The 14,450-nt window shown below is 33.5% G+C and overlaps 1 pseudogene; it reads right to left on the bottom strand.

Annotated features, from left to right (window-relative positions):
* LOC118711344 overlaps positions 1-13,904 on the bottom strand; it is a 79,213-nt pseudogene extending 65,309 nt beyond the window's left edge.
* Positions 13,905-14,450: the final 546 nt, after the last annotated feature.

Raw genomic sequence — 14,450 nt, 5'->3', positions numbered from 1 at the left:
TATCTATTGCTTTCCTTTCACTTGTGTTTTCCTGGCCTCTTTTTTCCCTCTGTATCTATCAGCTCAATGTAGAAGACCATTGTTGGTATTTGAAAGGAACTTGGTGATTAAACATGAGTGAAAGGGCCGAAACCGGTTTGGCTCAGTGGTAGAGCATTGGTCTGCGGACTGAAAGGTCCCAGGTTCGATTCCGGTCAGGGGCATGTACATTGGTTGCGGGCACATCCCGGTAGGGAGTGTGCAAGAGGCAGCTGGTCGGTGTTTCTCTCATCAACGTTTCTAGCTCTCTATGTCTCTCCCTTCCTCTCTATAAAAAAATCAATAAAGATAAAAAAAATAAAAATAAAAAACATGAGTGAAAGGGTAAGTGAGGGGAAGTTAAGGATTACCACTAGACTATGGTTTCTAAGTTACTTGACCCAAGTGGCCATCTGGAACCTAGAAAACTACTTTTACTTCCACTTCCTCTACAACTGTGCATGCTCTGGAATTAGTGCCAAGTTACAAAACAAAACAAACAACGACCAAAAAAACACCACAAACCAACTATCCAACTAATTCAGACTCTGGAATTAGTGCCCAGTAACCAACCAACCAAACAAATAAATAAATAAACTCATAGAATTCGTTTGCCAGAAATCACATTTGCAAGGAGATGGCACTTACCTCACGTCTAAATCTGTGCCATTGCAACTCATCCACAGAAGCTGTGTGAAGTCAGAACTCTAACTTCAAGAGAGGAAGGGAAATGTATTTTTCCTTTTCCAGTCACTGCTCTACTAAGAGAGAATGAATGTATAGGATGGTATTGCACAAAAGAAGCAATACCCGATGCCTATGTTATTTATAGCCAGTATATGTATAATCACATCATTTAAGACTAGAGGCCTGGTGCATGAAATTTATGCCTGGGGTGGAGGATGTGTCCTTTAGACCAGCCTGCACTCTCTCCAATCTGGGGCTCCTTGAGGGATGTATGATTGCCCATTTAGGCCTGATCAGTCCGACATCTCTCTCACAATCCAGGACTGCTGGCTCCTAATTGCTCGCCTGCCTGCCTGTCTGCCTGCTTGCCAGCCTGATCACCCCCCACTCCCTTGCCAGCCTGATTTATGCCTAACAGCTCCCCTCCTGGCCCAATTTCCCCTAACTGCCCTCTCCTGCCAGCCTGATTGCCTTAATTGTCCTCCCTTACAGGTCTGGTTGCCCCATACTGCCCTCCCCTGTAGGCCTGGTGCCCCCCAACTGCCCTCCTCTGCTGGCCTGATTGTCCACAACTGCCCTCCCCTACAGGACATCTTGTGGTGGCCATCTTGTGTCCACATGGGGGAAAGCCATCTTTGACCACATGAGGGCAGTCATCTTGTCTATTGGAGTAATGATCAATTTACATATCACTCTATTATTAGATAGGATGTTATATGTAAATGTTAGAAGTGAAATTATTTCTTTTCTGCCCAATATGACAATATCTTTTTTTGTAGAAACATTAGCCTTTTCATTTTATGGAACATTATGGCAAATTGACAGTTTTTCTTCCCTGTTATATTATGAATAAGATGAGTTGAGTGAATATGTTATTTTCTTCTGCCTGCCTTGCTATTGGTGATATATTCACAAAATTCTCAAGCTGTGATTCATATTCTTTAAATATGAAAAAAGACACCAACAATTTTATTACCAATATTCTGCATGCTTCCTCTCCTGGTAAGTTATATCCTTATGAATGTAATTGTTTTTTCTCGCTCATCTCCAGAAGAGACCTTTAGAGAGTTGTAAAGTCTCTTCTTTGTCATTTATCTTCTACTCTTCCTTACTCTCTTTTACTCTTATCCTTTCTTCTCTCTTTTCCCATCAACTACTTACCTCTAAATCTGTGTGCTTCACTGAGATAATGAAGTACTTTTAGCTTCATAATCAGTATTTAGAACTATTAAGCCAGTGGTTCTCAACCTTTCTAATGCCATGACCCTTTAATACAGTTCCTCATGTGGTGGTGACCCCAACAATAAAGTTATTTTTGTTGCTACTTCATAACTGTTATTTTGCTACTGTTATGAATCGTAATGTAAATATCTGTGTTTTCTGATGGTCTTAGGTGACCCTGCTAGTGGTTCTCTACCTGTGGGTCGCTAGAGTCTATCACTAATTCTATTTTAAGAATCTCACTTGATTCTTAGTGACCTCTTCTTCAGGAGTGCATTGTTGTCCATTTGGATTTCATAATATTTAAATAGATTAATAGTACCACTATTGATCATCATTGTTTTCTTTCCTCTATATACAAATTATAAAGGCAAGTCAAGCAAAATTTTTTTTAGTATATTGACTCTAGATAAGTACCAATAATGAGACATAAGAATATTGTAAATAAATATAAAAATTAGAAATAAAAGAAAGAGGAAGTTGGAAGAAAAGAAGCATTGATGTATAGGGGATATCAGGTATTGAGGTTTTTGAATAAATGTTATTTCTAGTGATATGAAGGTCATTTTATGATTCTGTCACAGGGTTACTGAGATGGATTAGATATTTAATAATTTTGTTTATAGGAAATTATTGGTAAAAGTGTTTTATAAATTCTAAAATGATATAACATATAAAATTATATTTGATCTCCTTCCCTTTGTCTTTGTATGCTTTTTTATCTTTTTCATTTTTCAATCCTATTATTATTATTTAATTATTGCATTGCCAGAGCAAGGTAACAGTATCAATGTTTAATTATCAGTAATAATATCAATGTGTTGTTTGTTTAACATTTACTAAATATTAAAGGTGTTTTGAAAATAACATAAACATATAGAATGCAAAATATAACAACTATAAGCTTCCATGTGCATTATCATTCTGATATACATTATTAGCAGCAAAATATATAAAATATAAGTCCCACATAAGTAAAGAATATTTATCAATTATAACATATAAAATAATAGTATTTAACTTTATTTTGATGCTTGCATATAAATTTGTCATTTGTGCCATAAGATCTGAAGTATATTTTTAGTAATTTTGCAGCAGCTGATAAAGTTCTTTTTAACTACTCTAGATGAGTCTTGACGAAGAATTAGTTATAATGTAATTTCAAATACTGTCCCCTTGACTCCTTCATTTTCAAATAATTTCATTTTTTGCTTGATACTTTTGAGATCTCCAGATTCATTATGGATAGATGGATTTTTCCAAGTAGAATTAATTATACCATTTTTATTACAATCACATTAATTTTTAACTTAAGAAAGTCTTTACCCTAGAGGAAGAATTATTATTTCATTTCTCCCTTTGTTTATTATCTCTCATTCTTCCTTTTAAAATTTCTGGATTATAAGACGATCCACAATTTGAATGTGTCCATCTAAATTGATAAATTTTTATGTTTCATATATTTTGAAAATATAGACATAATAAAATTTTATAATATAAATTGTGAGCATTTTATAAAAGGCAGTATGTACAGGAACATAGGATTTTAAAAATATTATGTTATGATCATTGTATCCGCTCTTATGACCATGATTATCCTTTGATATTTTTAAGTTATGTTGATAAATAACGGGGTGAAGGAGATCATGAGTAAGATATACAAGAAAGAGGAAAAGGCCATCAAGATTTAAATTTTAAAAAGGATTGTTAAAGTGGACACAATTTCTAAAACAGATATTGATAATTCCTATCTATCTATCTATAATTATCTATCACTCTGTCATCTACCTATTGTTTATCCTATCTAATAAGAGTGTAATATGCAAATTGGCTCTAATAGTGGAACAACCTGGAACGACGGGTTGCTATGACATATACTGACCACAAGGGGGAAGATGCTCAATGCAGGAGCCGAGTCCTGGTGGTCAGTGTGCTTCTACAGGGGAATGCTGCTCAGCCAGAAGCTGGCTCACAGCTGGACAGTGTAGAGGTGATGGTAGGAGCCTCTCTCGCCTCCGCAGCAGTGCTAAGGATGTCCAGCTGTGGCTTAGGCCCACTCCCCTAAGCCATCAGTCGGACATCCCCAGAGGTCTCCCAGGCTACCAGAGGGATGTCTGACTGCCGGCTTAGGCCAGATCCCCAAGGGAGTGGACCTAAGCTGGCAGGTGAACATCCCCCTAAGGATCCTGGACTGAGGGGGCACAGGCCAGGCTGAGGAACCCCCCAAGTGCAGAATTTTTGTGCACTGGACCTTTAGTTTATAATATTTGCATCAATTTTTTCTCAGACTTTTTCTAAGGATAAAACACGGAAGACTAAAATATTTATCTCTGCAATTTGATGCTGATTGAACAAAGATTGTCACTTCTTTGTGAGGTCAACAACCATATAAAACAGTACTCGTAAGCACTATAAAGTTTCACATTTACATTTGTGCAATTTGTTCTTATTTTTTATTTAAATATCAGAAAGTAACAGGATATTGTCAAAACATTTATGGAATTTAGAATAGCTTCCTTCTGGGCATTTTGTCAAGGGATACTCTTGGAAAACATTTTTTTTTTCTTATGAGAAAATTAAGCAGATAATCTATTTTGTTCTCTTTTTAATTTCATTTTAAATATCCTTCCAGCAACTAAAAGTATGATTTAATAACTAATCTTTCCTCCAGTGTTGTGACATCATTTTGTATTTATTTTTGGACAGCCCATGTTAATTTATATTCCCGCTTGCACAGTGGTTTTAGGAAGTCCATAGGTATAATTGGATGAGCACTGTATGGATCTCTCTAATTAGAAATTTCAGTAAGTTGAGCAGGAACTACTTCTACTCAGATATGCATGTGTAATTTCCACTAAAGTGAGCAAACATAACTAAGGGCAGTGTTTTCCCCTTTGAGCACTTTGAATTCTATGTGCTCCAGATGCTAGGGAGACTCCTATGACTATTCCCTTATTCAAACTGTTGATTTGTTATGGCAATATAATTCCTCATGAAATCACTTGTTTGTTTGAATGAAGTTTTGTAGACACTCCAAAGTAATATAAGTTCTGGTTATGGAGGCGTTAACTTTTCAGTGATGGAAGAAATTTTAGCTAAGTGAAATGAAAATATTTGTCAAGACCATCATGCTCCTAGTTTGATGATTCTGGACAGGATGCTGATACTAGCTGGCAGAAAGAGATGAACATCCCTACAGATTAAAATGCAAATTTTATTGCTGAAAACAGCAATACTCAGAAAGGCCATAGAGCCTTTCAGCTTTCTGACAGCAGCTTGCAGAATCAGTGCACTGAATCACTCAATATCTTTAAGTGTCTATCCTATTCTGGAACTCACATTAACATCTGCTCATGCTGCACCCATGCCAAGTTCTAGTTTTAAGACTGTACAGACTTTAAGATTAAATAACTATTGGACTAAGCACTTATTCTGGAGTAGATTTTGATTGTATATACTCTTATTTTACTCTTATTTTATATATATATTTAAATTTTTAAATATATATATATTTACATACATACACATACACACACTGGCCAGATTATTATGCATTCAGAGATCATAATAATTTGGCCACTCAGAGTGTGTGTGTGTGTGTGTGTGTCTGTGTGTATGTGTATGTACACACATAGATAGATAGATAGATAGATAGATAGAATGATAGATAGAGATCTTAATCTTAGATATTTAATTTCTGCTATTAAAAACACCACCATTTGAATTTGATATTTACTGAATTCGAGTGTTATATTGCTTACAAAATATAAAATACTTTAATTCTGCAGTGAAAATTAGAGGCAGAGGGATTTATTTAACAAAGACCAAGTGCTTCTTAGACACAAGTGCCTCAACTAGGTTTGAGTAGATTCCCAGAGAAACATGAAATACTCTGTTTTTCAAACACTTCGAGTTCAGCAGGGACATCGCCCCATAAACTGCTAACTCCAGTAAAATGTGATAATATCTTGTTTAAATAGCACATTCTAGCTGAAGATTGATTTTGTTGTAATCTTTCTATATAGAAAAGTCACTCCCTCTAAGTGGAATAAAATTTGATTTTAAGTTGGTCCTTGGTAATACACATCAGAAAAAGTGGTGTTTAGTAGATAATCACAAAATCTAATGCTGTCATCATCTTATAATTACCAGTAGTTCTTTAGAAGAGTGATACTAAGAATACCCAATTGGATCTTGCTGATGTAGGAAACATGGTGAGGAATTTGAGGCTCCTCTTTATAAACTTCATGAGGTCTTGATTTATTAGCTCACACTGTCTGGTCCTTAGAGGTTTATTGAAGTTCACTTAAATATAATTTGATGTATAATCTATTAAAAAACATTACTTTTAGAAATAATTTTCCCCCAAATGAAATTCTCAGAAGGAGACTTTAATTTTAAATATTTAAAATACCTGTTACCCTCTATACTTTGAGTAAAGCCAAATTTTTACTTTTGCCTGTATTGTGCATAGTGTAATCCAGGCTAAATCATCTGTAGATGTTAAATATGTAGTATATTTTATATTCATTTTTTATCAACCAGTATAATTACAAGTTACTATAAACCATCAACATTTAAGTTAATATGGCTGGATAAAGTTTAATCATAAATGTATGTATGTAGAAAAATCCTTGCATGTATTTTGAATTCAAATTAAAATGATGAGGTAAGTCTTAATTATTTATGTTTTAAATTTATTCATGCCTCTGTATTTCTTCATCACTTTGAATAACATAGAGTTAATTACATTTGATTTATCTTTAATTCTATTCGTGTGTGGTTTATAATATTCCCTTTTCTATTACTTCTAACTTTTTACTGAGAGAGAGAGAGAGAGAGAGAGAGAGAGAGAGAGAGAGAGAGAGAGAGAGAGAGAGATTTGTTTGTTTTTCCACTTATTTATGCATTAATTGATTGCTTTTTATATGTGCTTTGACCTGAGATCAAACCTGCAACCTTGGCATATTAGGACAATGCTCTAATCAACTGAGCTGCCTGACCAGGGTATTATCTCTAACTTTGATATAAGACTTTAACAGTATTTTAGACAGTATGAATAAGGGTTTTTAAGGCACATTTCTGATATTTTCTTCCATTTTTAGCGTTTAATATTTTCTTATTTTTCATTACTGATTTTGAGAAGTATGAAACATATGTCAGATTTTATAAACACATTTCTAGTTTGCATGTAGCATAAATCATTCTATGTGGTTAATAGCCCAAATAGAGGCTAGAAAACAAATACATGTTAATGCAATATTTGTTTAATACCTAAGCTTTTATATCCTCCCCTTACAGGGGGAAGATGTACTACTGTGAAAGTTGAGAAGGTTGAGCATTGACCTGTAATCTGAGGGCATAAAATTACATCAAAGAATCATCACAAACCAATGTTGATCTAATTTTTCATTCAGTGAGAGAATGCAAGTATTAAAAATTAACGGATGCCATCCTTAGGCTTTAAAGACACTAATAAAACAAACTGTGCATGGAAGTATGAGGTGGCTTCAGTAAAGTCCTGCTCTCTTAATAGTCATTTGTAATTAAAACTGTTGAATAAGGGGAGTCACTTTGTCAGCAAATGGCTCTGCATGCTAATGCAAGCTATGCTCCCTGAGTTCAGCCGGAATGATGGGAAAGAAAAGGTCTCTCTTTCTATAGATTCTTCTATGAATAAAAATTTCTAAACATCAAAGATTTGTAAAAAGGACCAATTTTGTTTTACCAGATTTGAGATTTACATATGTCTGATATTTTAAATTGGTAAAGTGTAAAATAAGTACTAGTATATCTATTCAAATAGATATATCTATGAGTTGGGGAATACACACACACACACACACACACACACACACACACACTTAAACTCGGTAGTCATGGCTTCATTTAATATTTTTCCTCCACAATTTTTTATTGATGATTTTACACTGAGCCTTTATGTTCTCTTTCATCTAACTCACAGGTTTAAAAAGAGGGCTTAGGCCAAGCATACCATCGCTCAAGAATTCAACTTACAGGCCACAGAATAAGCCTGATGATTTCTAGCAACTATAATTTTAATGACACTGTTGTTAAAAGTCACTGATAGGAAATAATGAACACATGGCTGATATGTTTTAAATGCTAATTATTCCATTTTTACCTAAGGGATGAAAAGGCTGTTCATTTCCTCTGGCAAAGCTTCTTTTACAAAATTCTGTGGCTTTAATATTCAATTTGATACTCCATATTATCATATTTAGGTCATGAAATACATGCAATATTTTAAAGTGAACTTTTTGGGTAGAGGTCCCATTATAATATTTTATCATGGTTTTCATAGATTTTATGAATTTCAAAGATACAATATTTATCTAAAAATAATATGTAGTTGAATTGAGAAAACAGAATAAACATGAGTATGAAAGGCATATATATATATATATATATATATATATATATATATATGTGTGTGTGTGTGTGTGTGTGTGAAAGGCATATATATATATGTGAGTATGAAAAGCATATATATATATGAGTATGAAAGGCATATATAGATATAAACATGAGTATGAATATATATATATATATATATATATATATATATATATATATATATATATATTTGAAAGGCAACACAGAAAAGCAAAAGTTTCAAAAGATAGTGCAGGACAGTCCAGTGGTGGTGTATGTAATAATGAGACTATATAACATACTTACAGATGTTATAGCTGTGTACTGTAGTTGACATTGATTGAATATTTGCTGTCTATCAGGCAATGGACTAAGCTTTTCATATCACTCTATTCTCACAAAAATCTTAAAATTAGGTAACAAGTCTTATGAGTTCAGACTTTAGAGACATTTCTTTGTAATGAGAGGCCTAACATTACTTTTGCAAGTTGAGAAACGTAGCCTGTGTCCTGGTCACTCGTACTAGAAATGTTACTTAAAGTATAGAAAAGGGAATTATAAATAAAGAACTCAGTTTTGGGGAAAAGGTGTGGCAACAGATTTGTAAAGACATCATTTGGAAGCTACTCACAAGATCAGTTTGGCAGTTGGGAAATAGTGAATATAGCATCTGGGAACTGTTATAATTTCAGAATGAGGCTCCAGAGAATTTTGTACGTGGTTAAGATTCCTAATCTTATATATTGCTTAAATATGTCAGATATTGTGTGAAAGGCTCTCTATATAAGAAATAATAACACATTATTCTTCTAAGAGCCAGAAGAGATAGATCTTTTTATTATCTCCATTTAACCATTAGCAAAACTGAAAGACAGAGTTTGATTTGCCCAAGGTCAAATGAAGAATAAGTTGCAAAGTGAATTTTCTCATAGAGGAAATGGGGAATCACGATATTTGATCAATTTGTGGAGGCGATGGAAAAATTACAAATTAAAGAGTACAGAGTTTTGGGGACTAGTAAAATGGCAGAATAATATTACCACTCTCAAAATAGGAAGTTGGAAAGGGAATCCCGTAGGGAAGACTTAACTGAAATAACATACTTTCTTCAGTATTATCAGACATGAGGGAACTAGAATAAATTTCTCAAGGGCACTATTATAAAAATTGAATCAAGACTTACTCTTTTTTCCTTTTTAATTTTACTTGACTCTCCAGGAAGACAGAATCACTATAAAATGTTAAAAATCCTCAGAGAAATAGTTCTGGATGTCGTATTATTATAAAATAGCCTCTAGTTTACATGTAACTGTCAGGCTTTGATACACAGTCAATTCATTTATATATTCTCAAAGTATAAAATGAAAGCATGGTCTTGGGAGAGGAAGAAGAGGAAAAGCCTGATAGTATATTTACACCAAAAAGAAAAGTGCCAACAAGAGGTCATTTCTGTATTATTATTCTTCACTTGTCAATGGGATTGCATGGTAGAGTGTTACTGAATGATATGTATCATCTGTTGAGGGGAGTAAGGCCAAATTGAAACTATAAGTTCAAGTCTGGTCCTAAGACTTACTATATTGACACCAGGCATATCTGCTTGAAAGTCTCACTATTTTCATTTTAAACATGTAAACAATTTTAGAGGTTATCAGATTATTGATTTAAAAGGTAGTACATGTAAATGTACTTTGAAAGTTATAATCTAAATGTGGAGGGTTTGTATTATAAGCCCATGGGTGACCAGTGTCAAGTAACAGACAGACACTTTTAGCAGGGAGGATTGCAGGACTGGATGAAGAAAACTGATTTCATTATGACACAGGGTCAAGTTACCTGGGCCTTGAATTACACATTACAGAATGTAGGTAAGGTGGCATGTTGAATCAATAGCCAGATTCATTTTTTTTGTTTTGTTTTGTGAAGGTGCCTATATTATCCCATGTTTTATTTTAAAGAAAAACCATTAGGAACAATTTATTTTCTACATTTCCCTAGGTATCAGAGAAAACAAAACAAAAAATTTGTGTGTGTGAGGTTCTGTGTGTGCCTACAGAGTCTGTAAGTTAATCAAACTTAGTAAATTATTTCTGTAATTAAATTTTTTCAATCTGGCCACCCATTTTCTTAATATTTAATTCCACTTTATTATTATTGCAGCATTCTGACACTGTATTAGACTTTGAAATAGTTACTTGACTATTTTAAAACATTTCTGGCTGAGACTGGTTTGGCTCAGTGGATAGAGTATTGGCCTGGGGACTGAAAGGTCCTGGGTTCAATTCCAGTCAAGGGCATGTACCTTGGTTGTGGGCACATCCCCAGTAGGGGTGATGCAAGAGGCATCTGATCGATGATTCTCTCTCATCGATGTTTCTAACTCTATCCTTCTCTCTTCCTCTCTGTAAAAAATCAATAAAATATATTATTTAAAAAATTTATGTCTGATATTTATATTCATTATCAATATAATATTACTGACCATTCAGAGAACTCCAATTTGAAATCTCTGTAATTCATAATTAATTATAAAAAAGAAAATATTGTAAATTGTTGAACTTCAGCCTTAAAAACACAATGTCTAACCAGTCAGAAGTGCCCCTGGAGAAATATTTTTGACAATAGCATTATCCACCAACATTAATTAGGTTGAGAAAGACTAAGACTGACAATTACTCTCATGGCTGCTCAACTAACTGGTCACTGTGCATCCTGGCCTTTTATTCATCTTATTTCAGTGGAACAAGATGTACACAAAACTATTACCTTCAAGCTGAACAGATTGGAATAGACATTTTATTCTCATCAGAATGCAGCAGTAGTGGAAAAGAATGAAAATGAGAATAAAGTAGAAATAAAAGATTGGCATAGAGAAAGAAAATTCTGTTATTCCTTAATTCATTTGAGGAAGAAAAGGTGTAAGTTTTGTTTTCCCATCACTGTTTAGGTTGGCATCTGACTATAAACATAATTGCTTTGAAGATGTCTAGGTATGATTCATGCCTCCTTAAAGAACCAAGTCTGGTCAAAAAGGAAACAGATGGAGAGGACACAGATATATAGCCTTCTATGAGCTTTGTCACTACATTGTCATTCAAAGCATAAGTCCACTGAGTTTAAAAAGCATCACAAAAAGTATGCACCACTCATTATAATTGAGCTATATACAACTGTGTCATAAAACATAGCTATAGTTTTAATAAAGATCCTCAACATATTCTGCTGGGTGATTTTCATTAAATTAAAAAGATATGTGGAATAAATCCAGTTTAAGGAAAGCAGATGTTTTATTTTATATTTACCAGACTTGTATTGACATCTAATTATTCTACATGTGGAAATAAATACGTACTGCAGTTTGTTTCCCAGAATTTTTTTTTTTTTTAAAGTTGACAAGTGGGACGAGTAATAAACATGGCAGCTACTCCTTATAGGAAATTCTTTGCAGTTGTCATGAATTTCAGTTGTGAAATATTGTCACTAATTGAGAAGCCTAATTTGAATGGATAATATTTTTTAACATATTTTTATTGATTTTTTACAGAGAGGAAGAGAGAGTTAGAAACATCAATGAGAGAGAAACATCGATCAGTTGCCTCCTGCACACCCCCCACTGGGGATGTGCCCACAACCAAGGTACATGCCCTTGACCGGAATCGAACCCTGGGCCTTTCAGTCCGCAGGCAAACGCTCTATCCACTGAGCCAAACCGGTTTCGGCCAATACGGGGTTTTAAAATAAATTATGGGGCGCCCAAAAGATGAAATGATATGTAGTTCTTATAAAAGAGTAAAGGCAATTTATATATGATTAATCTTAAAAGTTTTTTATGATATGTGCATATTTTAGAATAGGGTATTAGTATAATCTTATTTTATGTAAATCATAATAAATAAATTGTTAAATTAGTGATTACAAATTAAAACATAAGTTTTGGAACAAAAAAACATAAACTGTAATTACATCTAGAAACTAACAAATTAGAATTGATACAGGGAGGAAACTTCTAATATTTTTCTTCTCCTCTTTTGTAAAATTGGAAAGATTTTAACATGATGAAATAAATATTAAAAGAAAATATGTTCTTTTAAAAAAAATAACTATTCCCCTCACTTTCCTCCTATGTGTTCACCTTTCATAAACTGTAGCTTCACGTATACTGGTCATTCAAAGAATCCAAAATACTCTTTGAGGACATATTTCAAAGACTATGATTTTCATATTATTTGACAATAAACATTCTTCTGTAAGAAATTTCTATATCTAAGTCACCAAATTTGGAAACTGATTTCTGAATATGATTTTTAGGGAATATGGTATTTAGGGTTCCTGTTTTAAATCAATTAGAATATGATAATGATGTACATTCAATTTAGATCTCTCTTAGAAAACATCTATAATGATTTTTTAATGACTACCTTAAAACATTTTCAAAGTTCTAGGGTATTTAGCCTAATATAATTTTAAATTTAACAACTTTTTTTCATAATTTATATTGTGGAATGTTGCATATATATATAAAATAGTCAAAAGAAAATCATTTACATCTTAGATTAAATATTTAACCAAGTGGAAATATAATTAAAATGACCATTGTATAACATGAATGAATTTCTCTGTGTAGATTGAGCTTTAGTTTTCTTATTTGTTCCTGTGATTATTAGCCTTCAAGTATTTAATAATAAACCAATATTATTTATTTAAAAAATTCTAAATCTAATTCTATATAACATAGTAAACACTATGGAAGTGTTTGATACAGTTATAGTAGATTTAGAATTAAATCATAAGTGATCTCCATCCTTCACGGATTCAAAAGAAATCAGATATTAATGGGTTCATAACTAACATCTGAAGTAGCAAATATACATATTTTTCTAAAATGTTTTATACGAAAAGAAAAATGAAAGAGGTATATTAGTAGGTTAAGACTTTTAGAAACAGATAGATAATGTGTAATAAAGGTTTGGTGATAGAAGGTTGAGATTTTATACATGATGATTCTAATTTTATCATTAAATTGGAGAGAAAAAAAAAATCTGTGTTTGGGTCAAAGAACTTGAATTTAGTGATAAAGATATAGTAACACCATGGGGTAGAATTAAGTTTCTACAGAGGGAATAAAATATTTCTAATATCAACAGGAGGCTTAAGGTCCTCTCTGTTACCTTTATTTTGCTTCCATCCTCAGTTTCTGTCTTGAAACTTCTGCTTGTCCATGTGAGTGAATGAAAGGGGAAATTCTCCAGTCCCAGTGGTGGGTACATGTAATCATATTAGCCTATTCTCTGTTAAAATAGCATTGCCTGTGTTCCCGTTTTTCTAACATTAAGAAAGTCACAGTGGTACAGGAGAATTAAACTCCCCATTGCTCTTGGGAGCAAGTTTCTTTGAGTACCACTGACTTGAGCAACTTCAGAAGTCCCCATGGGAGACTGAGGTGTGGTAGAAGACTTCATTTGCGTGGAGTTACATTCCTGAGGTTCCCAAGCCCAATGGCCCTTAAACCAGTCCTGAAAGAGGTGCAGCTGGGCTTTCCGAAGAGCTAGAAGCAAGACCAGCATCCAGAGCTTCCTTTCCATGTTGCAGTTGGGTCCAGTTCAGCATCCAAACTAATTAAAGCCCATTAGTCCATTCTGTGGGTCCCACATGGTCCTGAGCCATGTGGGTGAATGCAGGGGAGTGTGCCCCCGGAACACAAGGAGACCAAAATATTTTAATATGTATATCTTCGCCAAGCAATTATGAGTAATGATCTTAGAAGTTACTTTCAATGTAGGTTCAGGGCACAGGTCTCCAGGGTCTCCTAATAGATACATTGTCTGCTACTACTTGTATGGATAAGACATTTGATATGAAAATGAGTCGCTTATGCTTGTGTAAGTTTTTTGGGTCCTATTTTTTGTTATTCAATTGTTATATTGATAAAGGAGTACAAGTGAAGGTATTTCAAAAATCTATAAAGTGATTTTAGACACTTTTAGGTAGTAATGAATCTTTTTTTAAAAAAAAAAAATGTGTGTGTGTGTGTGTGTGTGTGTGTGTGTGTGTGTTTTAGATGCACTCAAAATCTATTATTTCCCATTCTTTATGAACAAATAAAGGGAAAAACTCTCCAAATTATGATT

Source organism: Pipistrellus kuhlii, unplaced genomic scaffold (assembly GCF_014108245.1).
Source record: "Pipistrellus kuhlii isolate mPipKuh1 unplaced genomic scaffold, mPipKuh1.p scaffold_m20_p_8, whole genome shotgun sequence".
Classification (NCBI taxonomy): domain Eukaryota; kingdom Metazoa; phylum Chordata; class Mammalia; order Chiroptera; family Vespertilionidae; genus Pipistrellus; species Pipistrellus kuhlii.
This window is presented reverse-complemented; position numbering and strand designations above follow the sequence as displayed.